The sequence below is a fragment of the Sabethes cyaneus genome, chromosome 2, assembly GCF_943734655.1.
Source record: "Sabethes cyaneus chromosome 2, idSabCyanKW18_F2, whole genome shotgun sequence".
In the NCBI taxonomy this organism is placed as follows: domain Eukaryota; kingdom Metazoa; phylum Arthropoda; class Insecta; order Diptera; family Culicidae; genus Sabethes; species Sabethes cyaneus.
The window spans coordinates 63,169,139-63,177,382 of NC_071354.1; positions in this window are offsets into that span (position 1 = coordinate 63,169,139).

Consider the following 8,244-nt stretch of genomic DNA (forward strand, 5'->3'; position numbering starts at 1 on the left):
TAATAATGTTACTTTTTGAAACACTGGAAATCAAAATGTTTTGTTCATACATGTATTGAAATCACTTTTCATCTTTTGAAACATGTATGCTTAAAATGATTTATGTTTTATGATATTTTTGAAAGTCGAATATTTGTTATTGAACGCTTTTGTTCCCAAATTCGGTTCGAGTCGAGGCGTGCCAAAATCGAAATTTCACTGTAATGTTTACTTTGTGACTAAATTCTATTTTGTACCGTTGATAGAGAAGCTGAATCCTAAAACGATGATCATGGTCTAACCATAAAAATACGGTTCTGGTTAGAAACTTTCATCATCATCAAAAATCAAAACATATTTAGACATTTTTCAGGTACCTATATGCAAACAGCTGGTGCACCATCATCGAATCATTTCAAGCACAAGCATCTTGTGGTCTTCGACCTCGGCTCTATTTTAGAAAATTTTCAATAACCACAAACCGGACAAGTACCTATAGCAGAAAAATCTTCCGCTTCTTTTTGCCAGCTAAAAGGTGAGCAAGCAGAACGATGAAGCACACACGGACAATGAAAAACAAACCAACAACCGTCGTCGATTGCGTGGATGGAGTTCAGGGCCTGCCGTGCCGTGTACGTACGGCGTCCATGTCCGAAGTCCATCCATCGCCCATCCAATTCTACACACTCACACACTGCGGTCTCGGGACAAGGCTCCAGCACGGTTTTACCAAACCAATTGCTGGTTGCTGCTGCTGGTTGCTGGTGGTGCTGTTGCTTGCTGCTGATGGATGGCACGGCAAAGCAGAGCCCGAATGATCCATTCATCCATCGAAAAATGGGGTTACTCAGCAGCAAAACGTGCAACGGCAAGACACTAGCTTTACATTATATTTTCTTTTTCTTGCGTTTCTGCGTTTTTTACGCTTCACTTACGCCTCGTCCCTCGAAAGTGCGGTCATAGCCTTGGAGGGTGTGGACCAGCGGAATCGGGGGATAGTTTTAACTCATAGCAGACTATTCGATCATTTGGTTTTTGGTTTATCCAAACAGCAAAAATAAGCAAAATTAGATATTTACCCTTTTTTCCCGAAGAAGCACGTCAGTGATGTCCCTTTTCTATGCAGGCTTTACACCAAGTTAAAAACAAAACCTGTTTTAGGTGCCGGGTACCAGATTGCGAAAGAAGACAGCCACTTCCACACAGTTGCACGACTTTATTCCGTATTTGGGTTCCCTTTTTTCACCATCGCAGCGAGTTTTGCACTTTTTTAGCCACTTTCTCTAGTTCGCCACGGCGCAAGATTTTTTGCGCTCGAAACGTAGAACCCCACCTTCCGGTCTTTATGATGCACAGAATCAGATTGTCTAACCACCGGAAGACCCTAGGTTATTATTTTCGCAAGCAATTTTCCACTTTGAAAACGACCACTTTTTCACTCATTTTTGCTCAAATTTCTTTAGTTGGGTTTCTTCTGCTGCCACCTTTTTTTCTTATTCTGGCTGCTGCCACACACTAGTGCTGGCGCTGCACTGAAGAAAAAAAAACCTACGGCTTTCACACACACACTTTTTTCAGCAGCAGCTCTTCCTCTTTTAACACTTTTTATGACTCCTCAAACTCGACCAAGGTGAAAAACAGGAAAATTTTCTCTGCATAAAATTGGCTCCCACCGTTTGCACACGATCAAAATCCATGAAAAATCTGCACAATTTATTCGCGACGTCAATTTGATTTCACTATTCACTAGCACAGGAGGAAACGCTGCTGGTTTAGCTCAGCTTTGCTGTGGCCCGAAGAAAAATCCAACACATCAAAACTCCTCGGCACAGCCTGCAGTAGGTTTGCCTTCCCGCACGAACGAAACGGAGCCAAACTTACTTCTGTGCTGGCAAGTGAGCTGCGAGACTTGGTTGCTTTCCTTCATCAGCCATCAGCAGCCGCGAGACGAGAGCCTTGCCTTCTTTTCGCCCCTGTTGGTTACAGTGTGCGTGCCAGTTTAGCCAAAGTAGCCGAAGCAGCACTCACACTTTCGCGTTGCGGATTGATGAAATTCGCCTTTTGCCACTTTGCCAGCCCAGTGGACATTTTGTTTTACACATTTTACATCTTCGCACACAGCGCTAGATGCTTTTCGCTCATGGGTCGCAAAAAGCTCCGAAAACTTACACGCAACACACTGACGCAAACTCCTGTCTGGATAGGGAAAATCACCAACACACTTGTTCGACACCAATTCAAGCGAAGCGTGAGCGAGGCCGCGATGGGAGAGAAACTGCAAGCAAAAGTACCGTAATCGCCAGAAGTTGAGCGATGACAGCAGCTGTCAAAGAATTTCGCCGTGCAACTGCTGTAATTCTTTCGGGAACTGCAAACTGGCAGGCAGGGTGCACCCAGTGAGTGTGAACGGTGAGAACGGATGATGTGCGTACACTGAACCAATTTTTAGAAACAGGAATTTATCACTTAAATTTAATATTAATAAATAATCATCTGTAAACATATCTCCATATCTCTGAAGATAAATTCAATATTTACTGCAACTGCAATGATTCACTTGTTGAGAGCTCGTTAATTGGGGGATTTGACAGTTAGGCTTGTATAAATGCAGTGGTTAAGTAAATTTTGTTGGTTTATTCTATAAACATTTATCTGGTTTGCGTGGATAAAGAAGTAAAATGAAAAGGCTAATAATGAATTATTCATTGAGTTCTGTTTTTAGCGGGCTGCTTAACCAGCAGATTTGCAAAGCATTTCAACGATGATGATGTTGAAATTATTAGCTAAACCTAACCAACTTCGAAATCGTTCGAGTTTTCTCAAACGGCACAGAGTGGAATAGTAATCACTAAACAACCCAAGAAACATTTATACGCTGAATAAACATTTTAGCAGCCATAATTATTCAGCCATAGCTGGATATGCATCGAATAAAATTTATGTAAACAACTGTACAATACTTATTCAGCCGAAATTGGAGAACTTATACAACCTATTTTATTCGAGGCGGAAAAACACTTGTTAAGCCGTTATATCGCCTCTGTGCGCCTTGTTTCCAGCTTTGCGCAAATTGGTTATTTAAAAACGCGCAAAAGCCTCTATTAAGCTACATTACAGCTTCAAAGCAGCTATTAGCAAGCCCGAAGCTTGACTTAGATGTTTAAGAGCTGATAAAAGGTTTTTATTTCTAATACTATAGACCATAGTTCAGCCACGGGTTAAATAAATTCAGCTAAAAACGTTTGATCAGCCAGGAATTGTAACTTGGGTAGTTGCTTTAAAGCTGCAATGGAGCTTAATAGAGGCTTTTGCGTGTTTTTAAATAACCAATTTGCGCAATGCTGTTAATTCTATTTTTAGAACGAGAAATAGTTTCGCAATGCTTTTTCAGTCGCTTAATCAATGTCTCATCAACCTTTATGCAGCCAAAAATAATCTATTTTTAAATTTCAAAAAGAATAGAACGCCACATATTTATTTTGCTATGGCGTCGTATGCTATGTTTTAAATTTTGAATAACTTGAATTCGTATATGCACAAACTAATTAAAATTGCATGTCGTCATCTTTCGAGAATTGAACCGCCATCCTCTGATCCATAAGCACTCATCGTATGATCCGCCCCATCTGCACCTACAGAACAGACAGTGAAAATATCTTTACACTTGAAGCAGCCGATAATGTCGATAACTGACATATATTTTTGCTGTCAGTCTAATTGCGAAACTCTATGATCTGATAGTATGTGTGCTGTAAACCGAATGAAAGCTTGGTATTAGTTTGTAAAGCCACTTTAACACCCTTAAGCAGCTTTAAAATAGTTTGAAAGCTGTGAGCCTAATGAAAGCGTCTACTGGTTTATAAAGCCACTTTAACACCTTTAAGCAACCTTAAAACGGTTCTACGTTTATGGCTGTTTAGAAGCGGATTGTTTAGCAGACAAATCCGCTATTAAACTTGTTTATCAGCTTTGGAGGAAAGCTGGTTTGGAAAAACTTAAAGTAGCTTAAACATCGCTTGGTCAAACACCATTTGAGTGCTTACTTTATGCAGTTTGGATCGCCTTAAACCAACTTGTAAACAGCAATTGCTCTTGCTGTTTACGAGTTAGTTTAAGGCGATCCAGTGTACAAGATTTTCGTAAACAGACGATGAAGCCTGCATGTCGTAGGCGAAATACGTATCTGTCACGAATAAATATAAACAGTAGAATTTAATTGGAAAGTTTTTAATTTCAGAAGATGGCGGTTCAATTCCCGAAAGATGGCGACATGCATTTTTAATTAGCTTGCATATACGAATTCAAGTTATTCGAAATTTAAAATATAGCTTATGACGCCAAAGCAAAATAAATATGACGCGTTCCATTTTTGAAATTTAAAAATAGATTATTTTTTGGCTGCATAAAGGTTGATGAGACGTTGATTAAGCGACTGAAAAAGCATAAAAATAGAATTGACAGCATTGCGCAAATTGGTTATTTCAAAACACGCAAAAGCCTCTATTAAGCTCCATTGCAGCTTTGGAAGCAGCTACCCAAGTAACAATTTCAGGCTGATCAAACGCTTTTATAGCTGAATTTATTCTACCTGTGGCTGAACTACGGTTTAGTATTAGAAATAAAAACCTTTTTTCAGCTCTTAAACATGTAAATTTGGTGATTTTATCAAGCATCGCGCTTGCTAATAGCTGCATTCGAAGCTGTTATGGAGCTTAATAGAGGCTTTTGCGCGTTTTTAAATAACCAATTTGCGCAAAGCTGGAAACAAGGCGCACGGAGGTTATATAAAGGGCGATGCATATTCAGCTATGGCTGAATAATAATGGCTACTAAAATATTTAATCAGCGCATAAATGTTTCGTGGGAGGGTTGTTTATTAAGATGATAAATAGTTTAGTCAGTTAGTATAGCACAATTATTGAGAATATTGACGGGTTGTGGAAGGGTTGAAGATGCACCTAATCTGCTTGTGACACTATTATGTGAAGGAGCTGATTTACAGCGCATTCGGTGGCTGCTTAATCATTTATAGAATACAGAGGTCTTTGCTTAAATTTATTCAGCGTCTACCACCTGTATTCAGAGTTAAATCAGCTGTGACCAAATCAGTAGCATTTTAATTCAGCTTCGGTGTTTGTTGGGAATACATTTAAGATAAGAATTTCAGTTTTATAATCAAGTTAAACAACACTAAAATTTTGTTTTCTAGAATTACCTTGTTAATAATCAAAATTGCAACGTAATGTATAAAATTTTATTAAATGTTCTCAATTTTATTTGTTCGCCGCGTTTAAAGCTTAACAGCAGATTCAGGAACCAATATTTCAAGCTAAGTTTAAATATTTGCAGGTAAATTCTAATTCTAATTTACCTGTAAATAGATTCGATTGAGCAAAAACTTGGTTAAAACTATTCAAAATGACCTTAAAGTGTACAAACTAAGTTTTTCAAGAAACACAAAACTCAGCACCAACTTTTCAAAAGGGGTCACCTGCAAATGTAAACAAATCGAGTACAGGCTTTTTTCCTCTGTGCTAGTCCAGCAGAAAATAATCCTAACTCGGTTTGTTTAAATTTTTCAGATTGGCCCCTTTGAAAAGTTGATGCAGAACTGTGTTATTAGTTACAGAGAAAATAATTCAATTGTTGATAGCAAGTAGCTAAAGTTGATGAAATTTTCTACTCAAAATGTGAGTTTGTACAATTTAGGAGAATTTTGAATAGTTTTAACCTTGGGGACGCTTCAAATATGACGTCCATCAAATTTCTGCTTTTTAGACCCCCCGCCCCCCTCTGTCCGATTGTGTCACAAAACTCAGAATCCCCCCTCTCCCCTTTGGACGTCACACACTCAAAAAAAAAATGTTAAAAGTACAAAGTTTCTAAGAATTCCTTATTCTTTCAAAAGTTTAGTGTATGATTCATTAAAAGAAAACAGTCACAAATTTTCTCGGAAAACTAAAATTTAAATTTTCCAATTATAACTAAAAATTTGGTTTCCAAGTGAAGTGCACCGTTTCGCTTCAAAACAGGCTCCAATCTTCGTCGGTGGAGCAGGTTTCACTACATCATGACAGTAGCTTTTAAAGCACGTTTTAAAGTTTAAATTGTACTTTTCTATCAAATTTTTAGTAGAAGGTTAAAAACTTTGAATGCAACTGGTATGGTATGAAAAATCTAGTCATTGACAAATCGTGCCTGACTTTCAATTTGAAACAATCATCAGTTTCAATTGAAGCTTGCTTGAATAGTTCTATTCAACAAAGAAAACAAGTCGCTTCATGTGTAAAGCGAATGAAAGTCAGAATCAGTTTCATTTATTTGTTTCGATAATATCGGGGTACGAGTTCCTAAAGTCAGCTATCAAAATAAATCAATCAAAATAATCAAAATAAATCGATGAGTGATGAATGACTGAAAAATATATTTTTGTAGCCTTTTTTAACCCTTAAATGCGCAATGTTGCTTTAAAACATCATAGTTTACTCTGGGGATGTAAATTATGTTTATCGCCTTTAGATAAGTAAGTTTTCTTTATAAATGAATTTTTCAGCGTGCACATTGAAGGGTTACTTTTTTTTTCGATGGATGTCACATTTGTCTACACCCCCTCCTCACCTCTGTCACAAGCCGTGGACGTCATTATTGAATGGTCCCTTGCTGCTTTTTGCTAATCCCAACCTATTTACAGGTAAACTCAGTTAAGAGCACAGTGGACCCCCGTTCGTTTGAACGATTCCTCATGCTAACTAACGGGATTTGTTTTTAATTTGAACAACTGGCAACCCTAAATATGCTGGAACTTGTATGAACTGGCCGCTCTAATCTATTGCTTTGGTGGTTTGATTCAGTTGGTAATTGCAAGCAGCGAATATTTCATTCTTCGATCGGATTTCTATCATAATCGTTGGGAAAACACAATGCGAAACATATTAAACACGATAGACTAGCACAGAGAACAGACATTCATCTTAAACTCGCTACGTGTGTAAAAGCTCAGCCGTCATTTTGAAAGTAAGTTGTAATGCTCCCGCTACGTGGCGCTCATATCACTAAGAGGATTCATTTTGATTTTTAATGTCTGTCAATGCATATCAAAGTATTCATGTTTTCACCAAGGCGTCGCTATAGCACTAGCGTGTTGTTTATGCAATCTGTTGAACCAAAAATGAAAGTAAACAACATTTATTAAAAATAGCAGTGCTTGAGTTATTCCTTTTTAACTCATCCGTGAAACTATCTTTGTGTAAATAAACCAACTTTTTTGCATTTTGGTTCAAAAAGATTCTGTGCGGCTTCCCGCACCCGTTCGTCTATACGAAAGTCTTCATAACGGTAAGGTTCTCTGGAATGTGATCAAAGTTGAGAAGGCTGCTGCATGTGCCGCCGCCTTTTGGTTTCTATTTTCGATTTTCAGCCAGGTTCAATAAATAACATAAACAAAGTTACTGCCGTTGCTACAGTAACTTATATCAGAGTAGCCCTAGGTAGCCAGTATTTCGAATATGCAGAATATAACAAAACAATATATTAAATTTGGCAACGAGGATATTGGACAACTGGTGCACCTGATGTGAGATGTCGCTAGTGTCTTATTAAAAAGTTTACACACCATTTGCTTGATATTTTATATGAGCATAAATGTCTGTTCTCTGTGAGACTAGTACAGACAAATCGTGTTTATGTGCATTGTCTGCATAAGAAAATGTGGCATGCTGAGAATGACATTTGAACAATTCTCGCGTAACTTTTCAAAAGGACCTAAGTAACAGACTCTATTTGGCTCTTCTGATTATTACGGCGACATAAATGCATTCTAACAACAAATTTCCTCATGCTTAACTAGATAGTGACGCTAGCAACCGATTCATGCAAAGCTGGTACTTTAAAGTGCATTTGAAATGCCGTGGGAGGTGAAAGAGAAGAGGCACAAAGAGAATCTCTCATTGTTACTTAGGTCCTTTTGAAAAGTTACGCGAGAATTGTCGATCAACATTTGAAAGGGGCGGATAAGCCAACTGCCAAACAGAACGAGTGAGTTATTTTTTGCTGGAGCAGCACAGAAAAATGAACTCTCACTAGTTCTGTTTGACAGTTGACTTATCCGCCCCTTTCAAATGTTAGTCGACAATTTTTAATTCTAGATAGAATTAACAAAAGGGCTCACTCGGTTTGTTTACGCCTGCGACATTCGCCCTTTTGTTAATTCTATCTTCAATTTGCACGTCGTGCAAACCAGCGGGATTCAAATTAAAAAGTGTTCAG